The sequence below is a fragment of the Orycteropus afer genome, unplaced genomic scaffold, assembly GCF_000298275.1.
Source record: "Orycteropus afer afer isolate SDZICR_OR568_19922 unplaced genomic scaffold, OryAfe1.0 scaffold00254, whole genome shotgun sequence".
Lineage (NCBI taxonomy): Eukaryota > Metazoa > Chordata > Mammalia > Tubulidentata > Orycteropodidae > Orycteropus > Orycteropus afer.
Genome location: NW_006921841.1, coordinates 316,927 through 342,444, shown reverse-complemented (window position 1 = coordinate 342,444; position 25,518 = coordinate 316,927). Strand labels below are relative to the sequence as shown.

The 25,518-nt window shown below is 40.0% G+C and overlaps 1 protein-coding gene across 1 annotated transcript in view; it reads left to right on the top strand.

The window, feature by feature from the left end:
* Positions 1-25,518, top strand: part of DNAI7 (dynein axonemal intermediate chain 7) — a 90,914-nt gene that overhangs the window by 14,277 nt on the left and 51,119 nt on the right. The window lies entirely within an intron of this gene.

Genomic DNA, 25,518 nt, shown 5'->3' with positions numbered 1-25,518 from the left:
AAAAAAAAAAAAAAAAGGGAATAATAATAAGAAAAAAACAAGAAAACCTGCAATATCTAGGTATAAGGCAATAAGAGAATAAAGGTAGAGAAGGAGAATAATGAAGAAAAGAATGATAAAAATGCAAAAAGAAAAACAAAGAACAGGCTTAACCATGAGACAAAAAAGTTGCAACCATCAACAGGGAAAAGAAAAAGAACTGAAAACTAGGACCTGGGAGGGGAAGAACAAAGAATAATAGTAGAAAGGACAAATGTATTAATAGTAATAGTAGTTTTAAACATATAAAAACAAGCAAACTAAAAAGCAGAAAAAGGAAAGAGGTAAAAAAAAGAAAAAAGAAAAAGAAAAAAGTTGGAGGAGGGCAGGGCACCCAGACTCTGCCTGAGCACACAGACTGGGATGGAGTTTCTGTGGGCCCAGAAGGTGCATGGGAGTGGGGGATGGCCTCACCTCCGTTCACCAAGGGGTGTGGGGTAGAATAGTAACAAGGGGAATGTCGCACCTTTTCAGTCGTCCAGGTCTGGAGTGTCCTTGAGGTTACTGGCAAGCAGAACCTGTTCTTAAGACTCTGCAATCTGGGGGAGTGCTGTCTCTTTAAATATTCAAAATGGTGATGCTGCTTTTAAGCATTCAAAATGGCAGCACCCTCCAGAAAGCCAAAAGTCCACAGTTCAGCCCGCCATTTTCTTTGCTGGTGCTTCTTGTTTTATTCCCCAGCCACCAGAGTAGTCCTCTGTGCAGTTCCTGGCTAGCAGAGCTGATTTTTAGGTTAATTCTTAGGTCCTACCACCACTCAGCACTCTCCAAGCTGTCTGTGCTGTGCAGTCAGGCTTGCTCTGGTTCACTGCCAGACTGCAGCTCCATATATTTCCTTTTTTGTTATTTTCATGCAAATTCTTCTGCTAGTTGGTGTTTAGTCCACTTCTATATCCTTCCCTTCAAGGCTCAGGGGTCCAGGATTATCTTCTGTGTCTGTGTTAATTGGTTCCCCTTTTCTTTGTTGAAGAGGGTCTGTGTAGTCTTTCTGCCTATTCCACCATCTTACCAGAAGTCCACTCCTGAAAATCTTTGAAGCATTTTTTTGTTTTATATTTACTAAATTTCAAACACACTTAAATGAATAGGGAACTTGCTAATAAATAAAACTTGCAGTAAAAAATGTCACAAATTGAAGGAGTATTTTACATAATCCCCAACTTTTGGATTTGTAAGAAAGAATTTTATGTAAAAATAGATTTTTTTAAAATAGCATACTCTTAAAACTTGCCATCATCAGCTATAATCAGTCACATATGATTTGAACAATTTAATGGTCATACTTCCTTCAACAGGTTCTGCTCATTTTTGTATTTCCAGGAATTTTAATCTGCTTTTTTACTATATTTGGATAAATTATCCCCTGAAAAGTTAGTAATACTTCCAAAAAAACAACTTTTTTTTTTTTTTTTAGCCATAACCCATTGGCATTTTAGGAAATAATAGAAGTATCTGGTTTTTCCACCAGTGCTCTAAGAATTGGTTCATCTCTAAATGAATGTAATGGTTGAAGATTAGATTGAATACAAATTTGAAATCAGAATAGGAATAACTGCATACTCTAGAAACCTATTTGATTGAAAAATTTCATTTTACATATTCCACCAGCATCAAAAATTATAAAGACTATAGCAATATAGAAAATGAATACAATATAATAATTGTTGCTGCTGTTAGGTGCTGTTGAATTGGCTCTGACTCAAAGCCACCCTGTGTATAACAGAACAAAACACTGCCTGGTCCTGTGCCAACCTTAATTCTTGCTACACCTGAGCCCATTGTTGCAGACACTGTGTCAGTCCATCTCATTGAGGGCCTTCCCCTTTTTCATTGACCCTTTACTTTACCAAGCATGATAGCCTTCTCCAAAGGCTTCTTCTGACCTGATCAAAGTAGGTCAGAGGAAGTCTGGCCATTCTTGCTTCCAAGGAGCATTCAGGCTGCACTTCTTCCAGGACATATTTGTTAGTTCTTTTGGCAGTCCATGGTAGTTTCAGTATTCTTTGCCAACACAACTCAAAAGCATCATCTCTTCTTCATTCTTCCTTATCCATTGTCCAGCTTTCACATGCATATAAGGCTCTCGGAAACACCATGGCTTGGGTTAGGCACACCTTAGTCTTCAAAGAGACATCTCTGCTCTTCAGCACTGTAGAGAGGTCTTTGCAGCAGATTTGCCCAGTGCAATACGTTGTCTGATGTGTTGACTGCTGTTTCCATTGGTGTTGATTGTGGAACCAAGTAACATGAAATCTTTGACAACTTCAATCTTTTCTCCATTTATTGTGATGCTGCTTGTTGGTCCAGTTGTGAGGATTTTTGTTTTCTTTACATTGAGATGTAATAGTAAGTACAGAGAATAGTACTTAGATTATAATTAGAACCATATGAAAATTAAAAAGATATAACAGGAAGAAAACCGGAAACATGTATATAATGGATGTTTTAAACAGTTAGGGAAATGATTGATTTGTTCTTCTTTGAAAATTTGTCATGGTTGTTAAAATGTTCTTTGAACAATAAAGAGAGTTTTAAAAGATAATTTCATTTTACGTCTCAGGTAGCATAGTAGCATTACTAGATGATCTTCCCTTTCCTGGACATAAAGAAGTATGGTAGTTAAGGTTGTGTGTCAGCTTGGCTGGACTGTGATTCTAAGTGATTTAAGCAATTGTGATGTAATCACCTCCATGATGAGATGTTCTGTGAACATCCGATCAGTTGAAAGGAGTTTCCTCAGAGGTGTGGCCTGCTTCTGACATATGTATGGATGTCCTGGGAACACTCTGGCTTTCTGCTGGATCTGGATCCTGCATCTAGCTCATCAACGTCTCCAATTCTTGGAGCTGAATCAGTGGCCTGCCACATTGCCTCTCAATCTTGGGATTGTTGCCATCACAGCCTGTGAGCCAACAGTTTCCCATTTTACCTGCTGATCTTGGGGTCGTCATTTGTTGAAGCTGGCAGCCTGCTTGTTGTATTGCCTGCTGATCTTAGATTCATCAGCCCTGGGAGCTGCATGAGTCAGGAAAAGCCTTCAGCTTGATGTTTGACCCATAAACTTGGGACTTGTCAGCCTCTACAACTATGTAAGCCTTTTCCCTGAGATAAATTTCTTTCTCTCTCTGAGCATCACTGGTTTAGCTTCTCTAGAGTACCCAGCCTAAAACAGGGAGGATTATATTCCTTACCCCTTGAAGTTAGATTTGACCATGTGACTTGCTTTAATCAGTAAGATATGAGTGAAAATCCCCAAATAATGTCTAAGGAGAGAGAGAAAAACAAAAAGAAAAAAGAATGAATATACATATATTTAAATATGCAGTAAAATCACTTGAATAAAAATTTAACCTAACAAAATTTGGCAGGGTTTATCACTGAAAACAAAGAACATATGAAAAGATATTAAAATTGTTGCAAGTATGAAAAGAATATCCAAAAATGTTTCATGTTGATAGATCAAAATATTGCATAATTTTTCTCACAGAACTTCCTTAATCATAATTAATTTTCTATAATTAAAGTTTTACAGAGACTCATTGAAATTTTATACAAGAACTTTATATTATTAATTAGAAAATTGTGGGATAATAATTAGAAACATGTTCTTTGAAACATTCCTTGAATTTACATGGCTAAGGCAATTCTCTCTAATGTATATATGTTTTACTTAAAGCAGCTCCATGCAATACTAGTTTATTATAGTTCTATTAATTTGGGAAATAGTTTTATATTGAAAGCAGAAGCAGATGAATTTATTAGAGTACTGAACAGTACAGTTAATATATTTTCCCCAAGACCTGTCATCTATTGTAGTTGAGAGTCCTATCATTCGCTGTCAGTGAGTGAGATTAAAAGTACCAGACTAAGCTTTTCTCAGTTTGAATAGCCCTTGCTAATGTGTTTAATATATCTGGGTTATTCTGTCATGATTTAATGTTATGTTGAACAGTTTTAACTTCCAGCTGTGACTAAAGGAATATAAACGGTAATGTTGAAAATGCCACAAATGTACCAAGGAAAGGAATTCCACTGGATGATGATAAAATGCATGTTTTATGGCATAGTGAGACTGTCTTCAAAGAAATGGTTTAGAAAAACCAGAATAAAGATCAGCAGGCAATTAGTTATAAGACAAAAATAATTTTACTTTATGAAAGCATTATAACCATCTTCACAGACTGAGAAGCTAGACCAAGCATTGTGTAAGTGGTTGTGTTGGCTCTCTAACGTGGTTGTAATAGAGCTACCACAAGTGGACGGCTTAACAAGAATTCATTCTCTTACAGTTTAGGAGGCTAGAAGTTCAAATTCAGAGTGCTGGCTCCAGGGAGAGGAGCTCTGGTAGTGTAGCAGCTAACCAGGTCAGTAGTTCAAACCCATCAGCTACTCTAAGGAAGGATGATGTGGTGATCTACTTCTGGAGAGATTTTCAGCCTCGGAGACCCAACTTGATGGCAGTGAGTTTGGTTTTTTTTTTTTTTTTTTTTTTTTTGGCTCTAGGGGCTGGGTACAGGCCCTTCAACTTTGGGCTTCAGCTCTGTCTCTTATTCCAAGCCCACTGGAGCTAGAGGTGTCTCCTAACTCAAATAGCTGCTGGCTGGTGAGGCTGATGAACCCAAGGTAGATGGGTAAAATTGCACAATCCCAAGATTAGTAGGCAATATGGCAGACCACTGGTCCAAGTCCAGGAACTAGAGGTGAAGACTCAGCCAATGCAGGATCCAGATGTGCCAAAAAGGTAGCGACCTTCCTCAAAGCTTTCCCATATATACTGAAAGTGCACCACACTCTGAAAGCAACTAATTAGTTACTCATAGTACATTCCACTATGGAGTTGATTACACAGTATCCAATCTCATCACAGGGAATAACTGCATCCAGCTGCCAAACCACTCAAAACCACAACTCAGCCAAGTTGATACACAACCTTAACTGCCACAGTGGTAGATGGAGTCTGGCTGGAGAAACTTTACATTATCAGGAGATGTAACAGAGAAGTGTTATAGCCTAGAAGGTGAGAATTATATTAATTCAGTTACTACTCCCATTTCCAGAAACAAACTCAAAACCACCAAACAGGTCAGGCATGTAGATAATTACGTATGTGTGCTTTATCATTCTTTCAAAACTCCACAACACTGTGAAAAACCTCGTATGAATAATGCTGAAGCCTGTATGCACAGAAGCAGAAGAATCCCACCATATTAATGGTACGTACACCAAGGCATTTACCAGCCATTTCCTGTGCTGAAGGAGGATTGGGGATTAGGGGAAAGTCCTGGTTCAAACTATTTGCTAAGCAAGGGTGGATAGGAATGGAGAGAGAGCAAACTTAAACAATTTTTAGCCGGTCCTACACTTGCCAACAATTCTGCACAGTGTAGTTAGTGGCAGGGGGGTGGGGGGGGGGGTGGAATCACTGGATTCATGAAGAGAACCAGCAGCTCAAAAGAGAGGAACAAGTAATCTGATGAAAGTTATGGGGGGGGGGGGAAACAGATCAAAGAAATGGTGATGAACTAAACTTGCTGCCAGTGAGTTGATTCTGATTCATCCTGACCCTTTAGGGCAAAGTAGAACTGCCTTATAGGGTTTCCAAGGCTGTAAATCTTTATGGAAGCAGACTGCCTCATCTTTTTCCTGCAGAGAGACTGATGGGTTCAAACCACAGATCTTTTTTTAGTTAGCAACCAAATGTTTTAACCACTTTGCCGCCAGAGCTCCCTACAACTGGGACATCCAATATCTATATAAAAGAAGTTCCAGAAGTCAAGCATGGAGAAGTAACAATCAAAACAATAATAAAATAAAATTTTCTTGAGATAAAGAAAAATTTATATCTTCAGATTTTAAAGGCAAATTCAATTCAACTAATATAGCTTGATGAATTTCTGAATTTAATCAAACAAAAAGGCAAATCCTATTCACTCAAGACATTTTAGGAGCAGAGGGTTACAACACTCAATGACAGAAATAAAAAGAGCAACATTCATTAAGTTCTGGGGTCAAAAGATGTTACCCTAAAATTTTATCCCCCAAACTATTATTATAAATAGTCAAATCAAAAGCCAATAATTTATAATTTGTTATCAGATTAGATGTAGGGGAAAGCAGGCATTTTCATATTCTGTTGTGAGAAATATAAATTGGTGTAATTTTTCTGGAAGGCAGTTTGGCACTAGGCAAATGTGTCTATGATTAGTGATTCTTTTTGTAATCATTAGGAAATAATCATACAAGTAAGTAAAAGTGAATGTGCCAAGATATTCATTAAAATATTTTTTAGTAGCAAAAAATTCTACTGATTTAATTAACTGTAAAACATCTAAACAAAATGATGATGTAGACTTTGCATACTTTTATATGGAAAGATGCTTAAGATGTATTGTTGAGACCAGCCACTCCATGCAAGGAAGGCTGGGCAATCTACTTTTGTAAAGGTTTACTGCCTTGGAAACCTGAAGAGGGTTGCTATGAGTCAGAATTGACTCAGTGGCAGTGAGTTTGGTTTGGTTTGGTTTATATTTGTAATATTATTCTGTTTTTGCGAGGAAAAAATATTTCTTTTTGAATGCAGAGAAAAAAATTCTAGAAGCCTATTCCACCAACAATGGCTATTATTTGGTGATGGGGGGATGGTAGGATGGTGGGAAAAGGATGGAGATGGTAGTTATTATCAATGATTTTTACTCCTTACTTTATAATACAGAAATGTTGTTTGACTTTTCAGTAAATGAGTACTGAGCATACATTTTTTCCCTAATAGGAAATAAAACAATAAAGATACTTTCTTTTTTCAGTTTTATTGGCAGAAGGTCCATAGTCTATGCCACTTTATTTGTTATTATTTCCTTGTGAAATAGTCTTCCTCCCATCACCCTTATCCACATTACCTAATTTCTACTTATCTTTCAAGAGTTACTTAAATTCTTCCTTCACAAAATTTTCCCCTTCTCAGATTAAATTAGATGTCCCTCCATGATGCTTTTACCATCCTTTTTGATTATTAGAATTCTTGCCTTAAATACTAAATTAGCATCTTGAGGACAGAATTTCATGATAGACTCTATATTCACAATAACCACACGTACAAACGAACTCCAAACCCACTGCTGTCCAGTCATTTCTGACTCATGGTGATACCATGTGGTGCAAAGTAGAACTGCTCCACAGGGTTTTCTTGGCTGTAATGTTTGCAGAATCAGAACCCTGGTGGCACAATGGTTAAGTACTTAGCTGCTAACCTGAAAGGTTGGCAGATCAAAGTCACCTACCAGCTCCATAGGAAAAAAGACCTGATGATCTGCTCCCATAGAGATTATAGCCTACAAAACAGAATTGGGCAGGTCTACTCAGTTACATGGGGTCACTATGAATCAGAATCAACTCAACCACACCCAACAACTGCAACATTTACAGAAACAGATTGCCAGGCCTTTCTTCTACAGCACAGCTGGATGGATTCAAACTGACAACCTTTAGGTTAGTAGTCAAATGCCAACTGTGTGCACTACTCAGTGACCTGATATTTGTAATACAAAGCACATAATATATGACAGGAACTCAATGTTTAGTGAATGAATGAAGAAAGAAGTGAATTAATGTATTGTTAAGTAATTAGAAGGTGACCATGACTTGTAAAAATTTGATTTGATGTGAACAGCCTATATCAAGGAGTCCAGTCTTATCCCCATGAATATATTCTGTATTTTTGAGATTCTTGTAACCCTTTCCATTACTGTTATGTGTACTGAGGACCATTTCTGCTGCCAATAGAGAATCTGTAAGCCTGCCAGGAGACATTCTTGAGAAACTCCTCTCTTAGCACTTCTGATCTCATGTAGTCATCCAGCATAGTACGTGATGGTAACGTTGAGTTGATTCTGACTCACAGGGACCCTATAGGACAGAATAGAACTGCCTCAAAGGGTTTCCAAGGCTATAATCTTTACAGAAGCAGATTGCCACATCCTTCTCCTGCAGAGCAGCTGGTGGGTGGGTTTGTACTGCCAACCTTTCAGTTAGCATCCCAGTGCTTTAACCACTGCACACCAGGGCTATTTCCAATGGTATAATACCTCAGGAAAAGTGTATTCCTAGCTTTCTAGTTGGAACTTGGTAAGTCTGAAGCAATATTTATGGATGATGGTTACATATGTATTTCTTTATAATCACAGCCACTTAAGAACTATCATTGTTGTTGTTATGTGCCATCGAGTCAGACCTGACTCATAGCGACCCCTCCTTGGGTTTCCAAGGCAGTATCACTACGGAAGTAGATTGCCCCATCTTCCTTCCGAGGAGTGGCTGGTGGGTTTGAACCGCCAGCCTTCTGATTAGCAGTCAAGTGCCTTAGGCATTATGCTACCAGAGCTCCCAAGAACTATCATAGCAACCCTTAATATAATTCATAACACTATTTTGTGGCAAAATGTATTCCGAGTTTTAAAAACTGACATAAAAATTCAATTCAAAAATGCAATTCAACTTGTGTGTATGTGTGTGTGTATGTCTTCAGTGCAGTGAACACTTAATATAGCTCTTCTAGCCATAGTCTTTGTAACATCTACCAAATGATTAGGTGGGACTCTGTAAAGGTGAAATGCTTGTGTCCCACCAAGGGGATTGGACAGGTTGCTAATAATGTAAATAAGGTACATGGTACCTTGCGAGAGTGGGACCATACAAATAATGTGCCTAGAACCCTAACATGGAGATTGGTCAGTTTTGCCATCCCAGTAAGCTTAAAAGGAGCCATCCCAGAGGCAGAAAGGGGAATCTCACTGCCATCAGAACGAACCAGTAGAGTGTGTCCTTAGACCTGAGTTCCCTACACCGGACATCCTTGGCAGAGAGACAGCAGTGGCGTGGCACAGCTAAAAGAGCTTTCTAACACTGGCCAGAGCAGGCCAGAAGCCAAGCCTAGGACCTGAGGCCAGAGAGAAGTGTGCCTGTAGCATGACTGAGAAGAAGCTGTCCTGATAAAAAAAATTGTATCCTGTTACTTTCCTAATAAACGCCATGATTGGGAGTATTGTGTGTGACTTCTGTGTGGCCCTTGCAATGAATTATTGAACCTAGCAGAGAAGCAGAGAATACCGTTGGTGTCAGAATTGGTCAAAGGTTTGGAGGGTGGCAGCATATCTGACTTCTGCCTCATAGGAATCAGCCTTGGGCTTCTGATGGTGATTCTGTTTCACACTCATGAAGTTAGAAGAGGTCAGATGAAAAAGCTGCTGATGCTATTTTTGCAGTATGTGTGTAGGTGAGTGTGCGTGCATTAGGGACAACTTGTGAATAGGCAAACTCACAGTTTCAGGTTTAGAAAAAGAAATGTCTCTTTTTACAACATTTTGGGTGCTTTGGAATAAAGTATATTCATGTTTTTAACTTGGTATATTTTATTATAAATATCCATTTCATATCTTTCCAATGAACCTGTAGGGTAAAAGTTTGCAAGGCAAACATTATACATACAATAATGAAGGAATTTATGACCCAGAGTACCCAAGTTATGCTTGATATGTGATATAATCATGAATAACAGGTATTTAGTACTTTTTTGTTAGTTTAAAAATTACATCCCTTAGATTTAGAAAATGGTACAAAATATGTGGAGTATAGAGTATGGTGCAAATGGCTAACATGCATGGCTGCTAATCAAAAGGCTGGAGGTTCAAGTCCACTCAGAGGTGCCTCAGAAGAAAGGCCTGGTCATCAACTTCTGAAAAATCACCCATTGAAAACCCTGTGGGGCACAGTTCTACTGTGAGGCACATGGGGTTGCTGCAAGGGCACTTGGTTACAGGTGTATACACCTTTCTTTTTTTCATGGTCTATTAAGAATTTTGCCACTAGAGGGCTCATAATACCATATTTTAGTTAATTTATGGGCCTGAAGAGTTCCCCTAAGAAGGCACTTACATTTTAGTTAATTTAAGTAAGTCGAAACAGTGCAATAATATTATAGGTATTGAGTAATACTATCTTCCCAATTAATATATCTTACACAGTATCTAAAAGTCTAATGTAAGTGTAGTACAGTTAGGGGAAATGTTTTTTAAAAAGTGACAATCATGTTAAAAAATGTGATCTAAGCAGCATGCATGGTAGTATGTGGGTCTCTGAACTTTTAAAAGTTCAAGTTAAAAATGCTTTTGTTTTTGAGATGCTCTAAACAAATAGGATTTAACATTAATATAAATATGTTATGCACAATATATTAAATTATTTGCCAACATATACTAATTGCTTGCTATAAGGAACTCAGCATGGCCTGTGTATTTAATGGGCTCGCAGTTTGTGGAGGAGAAGAGTAACAGTCACCACACATTCTGATATGTGCAATGAGAGAAATCATGGCTGGGGGTTAAGGGATCAGGATTAATCCAAAATAAAAACATAGAGAACTGAATGGAAGATTTCTCTGTTGAAGCAACATTGCAGGTGAATCTTTTGATAGGCATAGGAGTCTAGGAAAGAAGGAAAGGAAGTTATTGTAATCTGATCACAGGGAAAAGAATGAACATGACATAGCCTAGAGATTCAGGAACCTCTTGGATAAATTAAAAATCTACGAGAATACCTCATGTAAGAAGCCTAGCATCAAAGCTCCTTGTTTTTGTTATTGTTGGCTGCTGTCAGGTTCATCTCCGCCTCCTGGTGACCCCTGCACAATGGACCTAGACGCTGCTGGGTCCTGCCCCATCCCCATGATCTGTCGCAAATCACGCCATCGTGACCCATAGTGCTTTTGTTGGCTGAGTTTTGGAAGTAGATTGCCAGGCCTTTCTTCCCAAAGCTCCTTAACATGCAGCAATATTTAACTATCCACAGCAACCTGTTTCTTTGGTCATACTCCCAGAGCTTGTTCTTATTCTTTTGTGTATTCAATGAGTATTTATTGAATGTCTACCTACTATGTGTGAGGCACTGTTTGGGCCCCAGAGGACAGTGGAGGAAAGATAGGTATATTTCCTACTCTCATGGTTTACATACAAGTCAAGAAAAACCAGCAATGAATAAGGAAAACTGGAAAAAAATAATTAAGTATTAAATGTCACAAATGGAATGAAACAAGGCTAGTGATAGGGAAGGAGCTCTGGTAGCATAGTGCCTAAGGCACTTGACTGCTAACCAGAAGGCTGGTGGTTCAAACCCACCAGCCACTCCTCGGAAGAAAAGTTGGGCAATCTACTTCCATAGTGATACTACCTCAGAAACCCAAGGAGGGGTCATTATGAGTCGGGTCCAACTCCACGGCACATAATAACAACAACAACAGTGATAGGGAATGAGTAATGGTGACTTCAGATTGAGTGCATAGGGAGGATGTCTGATAAAGTAATATTTAAGCTGAATCCCAAACAAGAAGAAATTAACTATGCAATGATTAGGATAAAAATATTCTAATATGAGGGTGCAGTTATTCCAAAGATCATAGGGTAGAAATGAGAACCAGGAAGAAGGCCAGTGGGCTGACATAGAGTGGGCACAGAGGCAAGTGGCCTAAGATGAAGTCAGAGAGGGAGGCAGAAACCAGAAGAAGCAGAGCTTGATAGGCCAGAATAAAAAGATGTTATTGTAACTATAACAGGAAGTGATCAGAGTGATGTGATCTGATTTATGGCTTACAAGGTTATCCTGGCTAGCCTATAGAAATGAATTGTGAGGGGCCAGAGTAAGAGCATAGTACCCAGTTAAGTAGTACCAGTGAGATGAAAGGTAATGGTGGTTTGGGCAAAGGTGGTAGCGGAAGACATGGAAAGGTGAATATCTTTGGGAGGTAAACAAATCTTGCTGAGTTTTTAGCTTGTGAAAAAAGGTGGTGGTGCAAATATACTGAAACAGACAAGATTGGAGAAAAGCAGCTGAGAGTGGCAGAGAATCATGAGTTTGGTTTGAACCTAGGATGTTTGGTACACACGCAAATGGAAATGTCAAGCAGACTTTGTGAATATGAAGTTCAGAGGAAAGCCAGACACACCTACTATGTATGTGCTCATGGGCATGTTGGACACTGCATTCCTAGAGTTGAGCAGGGCACAGTGTGTGTAGCCTAAGAAGCATCACTAGCATAGATTTGAGAGCCATCAGCCTATAAAAACTGAAAATCAGTTGCCATCGAGTTGGTTCTGACCATGGCAACCCCATGTGTTGCAAAGTAGAGCTGTGCTCTGTAAGATTTTCATGCCTGTGACCTTTCAGAAGCAGATCACCACACCCTCCTTCCAAGGCACCTCTGGGTTGGTTCTAAACTCTAACTTTTCAGTTAGTAGTTAAGCGCTTAACTATTTATACCACCCAGGAACTCCATAGATAGTATTTAAAGTCACAAGAATGAGACTTCAGACGGCAAGCTCAGGATATTGACTCTTAATTTTTATCCAAAATGAAGCAAATGATGCTTTCATTTTCAAAGTTCGTCTTTAATCTCTTGTCAAGATCCAGTTCCAACTATTTATTCTGAAGTTATAATTATAGTTAAATTATCTTTTGGTAAAAAAAGTATTTCAGATTAATGAACTTCCTTTCTATAGATATTCTTTTAATAGACAATAAAATTCAAGACATTCTGTCAAATTTGTAAAGTGTCCAGTGCTAATATTTTGTAGATATACAATACCAAGATAACCTACACTATTGATAAGTACTGACATCAGTGTCCTGTCTTCTCCTCAAATATTTTATTGTGATTTTTGATTGGTTTAGTTTTGTTTTCACTTTTACATCTTTAGTCCATCTGGAATTTATTTCTGTGTAAAGTGAGAAGCAAGAATCTAAATTTACTTTATTTCAAATCTTAGCCAGTTATCTCAAAACAATAAAAATGTAAATGTAGGCTTTTCCCATTGATCTGAAATGCCATATGCTCAATTTTCAAGTAGCGTAGTGCCTAAGGCACTTGACTGCTAACCAGAAGGCTGGAGGTTCAAACCTACCAGCCACTCCTAGAAGGAAGATGGGGCAATCTACTTCCATGATAAAGAAAGCAATGCCAATTGACATTCTGGTGCAAACTCCCTAATCTTGATAGCTACTCCAGAATGTTTTGCTGTCATTTCAGCTATGCCATCAGAATAATACTCCTGCACAATCTTAAGTTCTAAACTACATATGTTGACAATGTAGTCCTTTATAATTTTATACTTCATAAAGTTTCTTGTTTGTTGGCAATGGAGCTGAAAAAACATTCTTCATCTTACCATCAGGCTTCATATCTAGTAGTGAAAGTCCTATTAAATTGGCTATTTTTTTTTAAACTGTGATTTGTGTGAAAGTTTACAGAGCAAATTCGTTTTCCATATGAGTTAGTACATATTTTGTTTCATGACATTGGTTACAATCCCCATAATGTAATAGCTCCCTTCCCCCTTCCTCCCTCTGGCTACGCTTTTCCTGTGTCCTTTCCTATGCATTGCTGCCCTCTGAGGGATCTCACTGTGCAAATGCTGCCCTTCTGACTTCCCATGATTAATTGTTCTAAGTAGTATACCTCCATAGTCTAAATGTTTACCTCATAGGCCTATTGTTTAGCTGAAAGTTAAGCCACAGAAGTGAGTTCCATTCCAGTCCCAAAGGATAACTAGGGGCCATAGTCTTGGGGGTTTCACCAAGTCTCTATCCCACCAGTACACCAAAAAAAAAAAAAAAAAAAAGGGAGCTCTGGTGGCGTAGTACCTAAGGCATTTGACTGCTAACCAGAAAGAGGGCTGGTGGTTCAAACCCACCAGCCACTCCAGTAAGCCTGGTCCTTTTTTTATGACTTTGAGTTTTGTTCCACATTTTTCTCCCATTTTAACCAGTATCTCCTATCTTGATCCCGCTCCAAGTACTTGATAGTGGTAGCCAGGCACCATCTAGTTCTTCTAGTCTCAGACTCATGTAGGCTGAGGTTTGCATGGTCCACTAGTCCTTTGGACTAATTGTTTCCATGCATCTTTGATTTTCTTCATTTTTTCTTTGCTCCGGATGAGGAGAGACCAGTTGTTGCATCTTAGATGGCCACTTGTAAGCTTTTCAGTCCTCAGTCACTACTCACCAAAGTAGGATATGGAACAATGTTTTTTTGTGATATGTTATGCCAGTTGAGTTTGATGTTCCCCAGGACCATAGTGCCAAGCCCAAGAGCCCAGTGACTCCCTCCCTCAGGGTGTTTGGCTGTAGCTAAGAACCCACCAGCCACTCCTCGGAAGGAAGATCGGGCAATCTTCTTCCGTAATGATACCCTCTCAGAAACCCAAGGAGGGGTCGCTATGAGTTGGATCTGACTCGAAGGCAGTGAGTTTGAGTATTTTTAAGAAGTTATCATAACTTTGCCCCATTAGCTCTATTATATATGTGGACATTGTTATGACACATACAAATATGTATGCAGAAATATCGTGTGTCAAACTTACGTATGGTCATGGGTAAACTGGCTATTTCTTATTGCATTTTTGCTTCAAGAAAAACTTTAATAGTAGTTGGTCAAGTTTCAAACATTCCAACATGAATTTTTATTTGAAATGCACTAAATTTATAGAGTTATTTGGAGATAATAATTTTTAAAAATATCTGCTTGGGATAGTTGACAATATGAAACAAAGAAGGTAAAAGTACAACTTTTCAATGACACCTTGGATTAATATCTACAGGAAGTGCTTAAAATGTGGAAGAACTTCACAGGACTCTAGTGAAGTATTCTTCATTTTAACTTGATAAATGCAGAGATATTGGGAACATGGCATTTCTTTGTTTAATATATGTGCATTTTGAATTGATATAAAAACATAACCAGGAGCATATGTAGGTAGAAACAATGGAAACAAAACAAGAAATTCCAGAAATAGATCTTGGTATCCACTTGAAAATTTGTTGTTGTTGTTGTTGTTGTTGTTGTTATGTGCCCTCGAGTCGGACCCGACTCATAGCGACCCCTTCTTGCATTTCCAGTCTGTCTTCAAAAAGTCAATTGAACCAAAGAGTAACATAGTAACTATTGTGAATTATATAAAAATAATGTATTAAATCCAATATTATTATTTTTATTATGTAATAATATGGAAGCTGATAGGAGCTATTGTTGCATACTAAAGTACTGTGGTTATCAAGGAGGAAGTTCGCTTGAAAAAGTCTGAACTTTTAGTATTCCTGCAAAAAGCCAAGTTTGGTCTCAATGCTAGGAAGACTTCTCAACTTTTTAAAGAGGTGAACTGCACAGCCTAACTTAATTATTGGTTTTGTATCTTTGGTATTTTCAGTGATGATAATCCTTCCTGTAAGAAAGAAATACAACATGTTTTCTAAAGGTAGCTAAGATCGAAGACCACTTGGATGCTCCACAAAAACAAACAAACAAACCAAACTAGCTGCCATGGAGTCGATTCGACTCATAGCAACTTCTTCTTGGGTTTCTGAGGTGATGTCTTCCTTCTGAGGAGTGGCTGGTGGGTTTGAACAACCAGACTTCTGGTTAGTGGTCAAATGCCTTAGGTACTATGCCACCAGAGCTCCCAGGCATCTCAAATTCAACATATTCACAGCAAAATTAATTGCTTATTTCCCCAATCTTTCCTTCCTCTTTCTTTTCTTGATAATTGTTACTATCATACATGTAAGCCAGAAACCTGAAAATCAGCCTTAGCCTTTCCCTTGTGTTACTTCTATATTCAATCATCATCTAAGTTCTCTTGATTTTACCTCCTTATCATCTCTCATATGAGCTTCCTTCTTAGGTTCCCATTACTTCTCCCTTGGGTTAGCCTCTGGTCCCTGTAATTCTTAACATCTTGAACTTCATTGAGAAATTCATTCATTGGCTAGCTGTGGAAAACTCTTTCCAAATACGAAATTCTTCATGTTACTTTCCTATTGACAATCTCTTCTTGGCTCTCCTTTCCCCATAGGAGAAAATCTAAAGCCTTGAGAATTGCACTTAAAGCTCTCCGTGATCTGGCCCATGCCTCTCTCTAGACTCAACTCTTCACACCCTCCTAGCATGCCTCACTTCAACCATAACAGACTGTGTGGTGTGCTGGGAACTCTGTTTTGCTTCAAGCCTTTGTGCCTTTACTTGTGCTTGGAATTCCCTCCTACCCTTTTTGGGGGAAGATCTAATTCAAACTTTACCACCTATTGGTTGAGTTTACTATCTTCATCCACCTATTTCCTACAGAACTGATTATTATTTCTTTGTATTCCTGTCGTAGACCCCTTACCTTTATCACCTTCTATTGCACATATTTGTTAGCCTGGTACCCTAATAGACTGGAAGTCCCTTAAGTCTGGGATCTTGTCTTTTTCATTTTTTTATTCCCTCTTTCTAGTAACTCCTAGAAATTTGGGAGCTCTGGTGGCATAGTGCCTAAGGCATTTGACTGCTAACCAGAATGCTGAGAGTTCAAATCCACCAGCCACTACTTGGAAGATTGGGCCATCTACTTCTGTAGAGGGTTGCTATGAGTCTAATCAATTCAATGGCAGTGAGGTTTTTTTTTTTAAAAAAAAAAAATAATGAAAATTCTTTGAGTGAGCTAATAAGTGAGAAGTTTCAAAATGGAAAGAATGGGCAGAGAAATCAGTAGTGTTAACACTGGTCAAGAAGACAGAAGGCAGAAGGCCCCTTGTACATGTTGTTGTTAGGTGCTGTTGAGTCATTGGCAACTCACAGTACCCTGTGTGCAACGGAATGAAACACTGCCCAGTCCTGTGCCATCCTTACAATCCTTGCTGTGCTTGCACCCATGGTAACAGCCACTGTATCAATCCATCTTGTTGAGGGCCTTCCCCTTTTTTAGTGACTCTCTACTTTACCAACTATGATATCCTTCTCCAGAGAGTGGTCCCTTGTGACAACGTGGCACAAGTGGGTGAGACAAAGTCTGGCCTTTCTTGCTTCCAAGGAGCATTCTGGCTGTACTGCTTCCAGAACTGATTAGTTCGTTCTTCTGGCAGTCCATAGTATTTTCAGTATTCTTTGCCAATACCACTGTTCAAACGCTACAATTCTTCTTAAGTCTTCCTTATTAATTGTCCAGCTTTCACTTGCATGTAAAGCTATCAGAAATACTGTGCCTTGGATTAGGTGCACCTTAGTCTTTCAAAGTGACATCTTTGCTCTTTAACACTTCAAACAGGTCCTTGAGCACATTTTCCCAGTACAATACGACATCTTATTTCTTGACTGCTGCTTCCATGAGCATTGATTGTGGACACAAGTAAAATGAAATCCCTGACAATTTCAATCTTTTCTCCATTAATTGTGATGTTGCTTATTGGTCCATTTGTGAGGATTTTTGTTTTCTTTATGTTGAGGTGAAATCCATTCTGAAGACTGTAATCTTTGATTTTCATCAGTAAGCACTTCAAGTCATCTTCACATTCAGCAAGCAATGTTGTATCATCTGTATACCTCAGGTTGTTAATGATTCTGGAGTTGGACCAAACATGGGTCCCTGCCCAGTGCACAATCAGGCCAAAACGGTTTACACACTGAGTGATTAAGAGAAGACAAGATTATTTATTGTAAAGCAGCAATACAAGGAGACAGGGGCCAGTATCTAAATCTGACTCCCCTGATGGAGGTCAGGATACAGTTTCATAAGCTTCAGGAGAGGGGAATTATACATATTCATAAAAACTTCAGGAATTTGGGTGTGAATTAACTGCGGATTGGCTGAAGCTTCCTTTGCCTTGGTTTAAAGGGACAGTCGATTTTTAATGCAGTGTGCTTGTACACCGCATGAGTCACATTGGCTTCCTGTCATCAGCTGATTGGGGCTTGGGCAGAGTGGAGAATGTCAGTTCCCAGCAACTTTGTTCCCATTTGTCTCACTGCACATGTCCCTGGGCCAAAGTTAAGTTTCAAGTTGTTTCCTGAAACACACATTTAACATACTTATCACCTATTTCTAGAGGGAAAATATGGAGAGGATGTGTGAATTGACCTTTAATTCTATTCAGTTATTGAGGAACTGAGTTATCATGTTTACTTACCTGCCTCCAACCAAGGTGGTAGGATGTGGACTGAGCTTTGTGTGAATTGACCTTTAATTCCATTCAGTTATTGAGGAACTGAGTTATCATGTTTACTTACCTGCCTCCAACCAAGGTGGCAGGATGCGGATTGAGCTTTGATTCATGAGGTAACGTGTCCACCTATCTGTCTTAACCAGGGTGGGGGTGATAGTTGAGCTTTCATTATATTCAGTTCTTAAGGAACTGAGTTATCATATTTACTTATCTGCCTCCAACTGAGGATGCAGGCTTGATTTTGATTCTACTCAGCTTCAGTTCCCCCTTTGATTGGTTACTGTTCCACATTCTTGGGGAACGGGGCATTGACTCATTCTAGCTACTTCCTACTGACTGGGGATGAAGATGGTGGAACTCAGAAATTTTAGGTTAGTAAGTCCCTTGTAGTTTAGACAGCTCTCAGAATTTTCTGGCCGTGGTTCGGGGGGGAGAGATTAGGGTGCCTGTAGAGTAGCCTGTAATTTTGGGAGCTGGAAGACAGATAATTATTTAGGTAGACATTGAATACAACAGCAAGTAAAGAGTATTAATGATAATATGAGGAGTGTTATAATAAATAAGGATCTCAGCCACCCTAGATTGGGTAACCAAGAAGTGAGCCAAGAAGAGTCTACCCCAAAGGTGGGGGTTGATTTATGTCATATAGTTTCCCTGTCCTGTTGCAGTTGATGAATGGTGCGATGAATAGCCTGTTGATCTTGTTCTATCTGTCCTGATACATTAACTAATGAACAACAGGTGGCATTGATGTATACATATACCCCTCCATGTGCTACCAACATAAGATCTGGGGCTGCCTGAGTCTGAAGCACAATAGTCTGGATAGAGGTTATTTCAGTTTGGAGTGCAGAAGTTATATCAGAAGTAGAGTTAACTACTGCTCTAGGGAAACAGAAACATTCTGAATGAACTGGTATAAAAATTGGAGGTCATCATAATTTTTCCCAATGCCCATAATGAGAATTAAAATTTGTGGGGCCTTTTCCCAAGCACTCCAAGTCAGACCAGGTGGGCTATGCTGGTGTCAGTAGGTAGGACGGGTAGAGTGTAAAACTTCTATGGCAGGAAATGCACTCCCCTTGCTCAGATCCATCGTGGAGTGCAGGTGCCTTCATGATTAGTTTGCTAAGTTTTAAAGGCAGTATACTCACGTAACCAATATAGCCCTGGATGGTAGAGAGAATAAGCAGTAGGAGGGAACTGAAAAATATCCCTAGCAATGCTCTGATTAGTCGGAGTAATGCCTATACTATTAGATATATTCTTAGCTGGGGAGACATGTTCTATAATGGCACCATTTTCATTAACCCAGGTATAGTTCAGCATATGAAGGGTCTGGTTGCATTGTACCCTTTTCCCTATGGAAGCTGTTGGCCTAGAAAGAATCCAATGTATATATTAAGTGGCCAAAGTTTGAGACTTTAATACATCATATTTTATCACAGAGGAACTTTTGTTAGAATTAATCTCATTGGCCCCTTCATCTTTGGCCCAGTATTCTAAATGTAAGGGGACAGGGATGGTGCTCCATGTGAAGGAGAGTGGGAACACACACAACAGTTATTAACCCAAGGAGTGTGGTTTAATAGGGTTTATTGGAGTTTTATGAGAGTGTTGGACTCCCATCCTCCTTCCCCAGGGGGTAGGGATAAAACAATCATTGAGCTGATCAAAATCACATTCATGTTTTAATCTAGAATAGTTTTTCTTTAAAAAAAACTTAAAGATCCTTGATGGGTTCACAAGTATATTTATTCCACTGCAGGTTGCTGGGAACACTCAATATTCAATTGGTCATGTTCTTTTGAGTCTCCCTTTCCCACAAGGCTACTCCCTGTAAAATAAAATGTAGTTATAGGTCGAGGAGGATCTTCAGTATAGCCTGGTGCTATTCTCAATCGGGTGTGATGTATCCAAGGACGGACTCCCTTCAGTTTGGCTGAAGAATGTATTGTCAGCAATACTTCATAAGGCCAGTCCATTTGGCCTGGATCTGGCTCTGGGAATTCTGTTGTTCCACTCCTTCAGCAGGACCCAATTGCCTGGACAGAAGTTATGAAGTGGAGTATCTGTAGGTACAACAACATGCTGGTTAATAATCTTTAATGTTGCAGGCAAAGTTTGCACATGTTTTAAAATATCCAATTCCTTAACAGTTTTAAGATCTCCCTTTTCTTGCATAACTGGGGTGCCACACTCTGGAAAATGGTCTCCCATATGACATTTTATATAGGCTTAACCTAAGCCTCCTTCTGGGGACAGCCCAGACCCACAACAGGGCAAGAGGTGAAAGTTTTATCCAAGGTAAGTTGGTCTCTTGGGTACATCTCAGTCTGTCTTCTTAAGAGTATGGTTCATCTTCTCAGTTTTCCCTGTCCATTGGGCTCTCCATGAGGAATGTAACTTCCACTTAATGCCTAATAGTTCTGTTACTTGTTGGACTATTTTGAATTGAGACTGGCAAGCCAAATTGGGGATAATTTTCCTTAAAAGTGTTTACTCACATCTGCTGCTTTTCTGTGCAGCAGAGAAAGGCTTCCTTCCACCCATGCAGTGAGAGTGTCTATAAATACTAACAGGAACTTGATTTTTCTAGGGGCTGTAAATCTACCTGCCAGTCTTTGTATGGGCCTAGTCCTCTTGCCTGAATTCCTTTTACCACTGGAGGTGGGCTGCACTTTTGATATTGGCGTAGATCATGCAGACTTGTGTCACCTTTTGGATGGTTTTGTACAGATCTGGTCCTGCAATAAGTTTACTCAGCTAAGCATATAGGGCATCTTTTCCAATAACAAATGCTGGTTGCAGTGACGGCTCTGCCTGGTGCTTCTGTAGTCCATAGGAGAAGGTAATTGTAGGAGGTTGTCTGTATGGGACCATGTCTGGACAGGATTAACATCCACCTGGAGCTTGTTAGCTGAGAAAGTAACCTAAGCATTTTGTTGGTTAGCAAGTCTCATCCCAACAGAGGAACAGGGAATTCAGGCATGTATAAAAACTATGAGTTAATACAGTATTCCCCACTTGGAATTCAAGAGGTTGAAGAAAATGTTACATGTAGCCTTTCCTGAAACTCCAGTAATGCTCATAGTCTTGTGGGACAAAGGGGCCTTGGGGATATTCAGGACTGAGTATGTTGCTTCTGTGTCCAGCAAAAATTCAATGGGCTGTTGTCCCACAGTTATTGCTATCTGGGGCTCCTTGTGGGAGATAGGAATTTGCCCCATCTGCAATGAAGCCCCTGGGCCCTGTCATTCTTGATCACTGTTAGCTGTTCTTACCATCTGCTGGGCCCTTTTTGGTTGGTTTTGGGGGGCTCGTTCTGGGTACTCCCTCTTCTAGTGCCCATCCTTCCTGTAGTAAGCACACTGTTGAGGCCCCAACTTTGTTCGTCGCCCTCCTCAAGGAGGAGTTTGATTTTCTCTTTTTCTATTCATTGGAGGCCCATGAGGACTTGTTCAGTAGAATTGACTTCATGGTGGGCCTCCCAGGGCAGCAGCCAGTAGGGCAGCCTGTTGCTTCATGTCTCTTTGCTTCTGCTTCTCTTGCTCCTAGTCCCAGTTATTATAGACCTTGAAAGCAACCTCTACAAATTGAGAATTGTTCATACCTAGTCCCCCTTTCTGATTTTTGGAGTTTGCGCCATATATCAGGGGCGCTCTGGCTTATAAAAGTCAAGTTGACAATACAAGTGTTCTGGGGGTCATCTGGGTCAGTGTCAGTATGTTGGCGGTAGGCCTCATATACCCATTCAAGGAAAGCAGAAGGATTTTCCTTGGGGCCCTGTTGTACTTCCTGAACTTTGCAAACATTAATCTGCTTTGGGGCCCCTTTCTGAAGCCCTACAATAATTCATTCTTTCATATGGGCCAACTTAGCTCTCTCCCGTGGATCATTTGGATCCCATTCTGAATCTATTCCTGGCACTACCTGTGGCTGGGGCCCCTGACTAGGTTTTCAGGCTGGAGGTGGTAAAGTCTGTCAGCTTCCTCTTTAGCTTTTTATAATACCATCCATCTCTCTTCAAGGGTGGGTAAAGTAGTTAATAACATATTAATATCAGCCCAGTTGGGATGATGAACTGAAAATATGGAGGTGATTAAAGTTTCCATCTGCTTTGGATTCTCCCTGTAAGTGGGCATTGTATTTTTTCAGTTTAATAAGTCAGCCATGGTGAATGGGACACGAGTCCAAATGAAACCTCCAGTATTTTCTTGATAACTTAAGCCAGCTGGAAATTGCTGTAATGGGCATTTCATTACCTGGATTAGACCCCTGTCCAAATTGTACACCACTCCAAGTGTGTGCTGGGGAGACCATTTCCTGAGGGGCACCTGCTTCCTGAAGGGCATCCAGGGTGCTATCAGGTAAAGGGGGATATAAGACAACTGGAATTTTAGGAGGTTCTGAATTTAAAACTTCCCTAAGTTTAGATGGTGGAGTTGTAGGTGAGTTTTCCCTTGACTCTGGGAGGTATGAAGGAGGGGCAGATGGGGGAAGAATGGAGTCAAGATAAGCATCTTCAGAGTCCTGAAGGACACCTTTAAAATCCACTTTCCCTTTAGGCCATACAACCATCAACCTGCACTGTTTCTGTAAACCCTTATTTTGAAACAAAGCCATGAATAATTCTGGGTAAATTTTTTCCCCCCATTTCTGTCCTTTTTGCAAAAAAAAAAAAAAAAAAAAAAAAAAAAATCTAATTGCCTAATAATATCATTCTCTGGCCATTTATCCCCAGACTTGAGCTGGTATTAGGGCCAGACAGTGTTACAGAAAAATATATTTTTTTTTTTCACTTTTTATAGGCCCAAAGCCAAAATGAGCCCAGTTTTTCAGGATACAGCCAAGAGGGCTGCATTCTGGTATAGAACCTTGGTTACCCATTTTCCAGTCACACTTTGTGTTCACTCACTTGAAACTTTTGCACCAGTGCCACCCACCCACACTCTCACCCACACAAAAACAAATCAAACTAGAACTAGACCAGATCAAAGTAAAGGATCCCTAAGAAACACGTGGGCTATGGAGGAATCTTGATTAAAACTTCATTTCTCATCCACACACAAACCAAACTAGAACCAGACCAGACCAGAATATAAAATCCTTAAGAGACATCTGGGGTGTGGAGATGTCTTAGCTGAGGCTTCAACCTCCCAGTCAGCTCCCCTTATGTGCTCTAAAGAATCAATTTATACTCACCCAGGAGACATTCAAACCCAGAATAATTTTCTCTTCTCTCAAGAAAACAAATACGCCTGGGGCCAAGGATGCTTCAGATGGCCACAGGCTCGGCACCCCTTATGTACCTTCAGACAAAGTAGTGTCTGACTGCGCCCAAAAGCCTGTGAAGGGTCTGTTCCATTTCCACTGTCTGAGGGTCCTCATGCTCTGGTCAGAGGGTCAGGGACCCTCAGTCCCATCTGGGGTGCCATTTGAAGTCAGACCACATGTGGGTTCCTGCCCACTGTGCAATCAGTCCAAAACAATTTACACACCAAGTGATTAAGAGGAGAGAAAATTATTTATTGCAAAGCGGCAATACAAGAAGACAGGGGCCAGTACCCAAATCTGACTCTCCAAGTGGAGGTTGGGATACAGTTTTGTAAGCTTTAGGAGAGTGGGCTTATACATTCATAAAAGCTTCAGGAATTTGGGCGTGAATTAACTAAGGATTGGCTGAAGCATCCTTCATCTTGGTTTAAAGGGACAGTCAATTTTTAATGCAGTGCACTTGTGCACCGGATGAGTCACATCGCCTTCCTGTCATCAGCTGATTGGGGCTTGGGCAGAGGGGAGGATGTCATTTCCCAGCAACTTTGTTTCCGTTTGTCTCACTGTGCATGTCTGTGGGCCAAAGTTAATTTTCAAGTTGTTTCCTGAAACACACATTAACATACTTATCACCTATTTCTAGGGGGAAAACATGGAGAGGATGTGTGACTTGACCTTTCATTCTATTCAGTTCTTTTTTCTTTTGGAATAAAACTTTAAAAGAAAAAATTTTTTTAATTGTGATTAAAAATTGTGACAGAGCAAATTCACTTTCCGTACAGTAGTTCACATACACTTTGTCTCATGACATTGACCACAGTTTACCACAATGCAACAGCTCCCCTCCCATTTCCTCCCCATAGTCATCTCTTCCCTGTGTCCATCCCTCCATGTACTCTTGCCCCCTGAGCTGTCTCCCTTTGCATAAACAGCCCTTCTTTTTCCCATGATTGTTCTCTCCAAGGAGTGTATCTACCTAGTGTAAATGTTCAACTCATATACCTGTCTTTTGTTTGGCTGGAAGCCACAGGTGTGGGTTCATTTCCAGACCTGAAGGGCAGCTAGGGGCCATAGTCTCAGTGGTTCTACCAGACTCTATCAGACCAGCAAACCTGGTCCCTTTTTTTTTCCCCAAATGATTTAGAGTTTTGTTCCACATTGTTCTTCCTCTCTATCCAGAATCTCCTACATAGATCCCCCTCTGAGTGGTTGGCAGTGGTAGCCAGGAACCCTCTAGTTCTTCTGGTCTCAGTTGTACAGGCTGAGGATTGCATGGTGTACCAGTCGCTTGGACAATTGTTTCCGTGAATCTTTGGTTTTCTTCATTCTTCTTTGCTCTGGATGAGAAGAAACCCATTGCTGTATCTAGAGGGCTGCTTGCAAGCTTTTAAGATCCCCATCACCACTTGCCAAAGTAGGACGTGGAACAATGTTTTGTGTAGTATGTTATGTCTATTGAGCTCGATGTCCCCTGCGACTATGGTCTTGAGCCCACAGGTTCAACTACTCACTCCCTCTGGGTAGCTGGCTGTGCCCAAGATGTAACTACAACCTTGTCCCTTGTCAGTTCTACTATACACCTGTGAATTCTTACAGAACATACAAATACACTTGTAGAACCCTTGTGTGCCAACCTTATACATGGTCTTGGGTACACTCCCCCCTGCATAAACATACCTAATAGTTCAGCTTTCCACCCACCTATCCACCCATATAGCTATGTTTGCCTTCACTGACAACACAGTACTGTATGTGCAAAAGGGTTCATCTTTGTTGTCTGCACCAACCGTGTACCTCTCTATGTCTTCCTCTTCCTCAGTGCCACCATGTTGATAACTCACATTTGGTACATTGCACTTCTCTTCACCCACAGCAATACTTATCTCTACCTGTCTAACAGTGTTCCCTCTCCTCGTCTCCCACCCTTGGTAACCAACAAAGAAAATTTCCTTCCATGGATAAACCTTTCCTTGACTTTTTTTCAATAGTGGACTAATACAATATTGGTCCTTCTGCGATTGACTTACTTCACTTGGCATAATGTCCTCCAAATGTTTTGCAGACTCTACGTTATTCTTTAGGGTTGCATAGTATTCCATTGTGTGTATGTACAATAGTTTGGTTATCCATTCCTCAGCTGATGGACATCTAGGTTGTTTTCATCTTTTGGCTACTGTAAATAGTGCT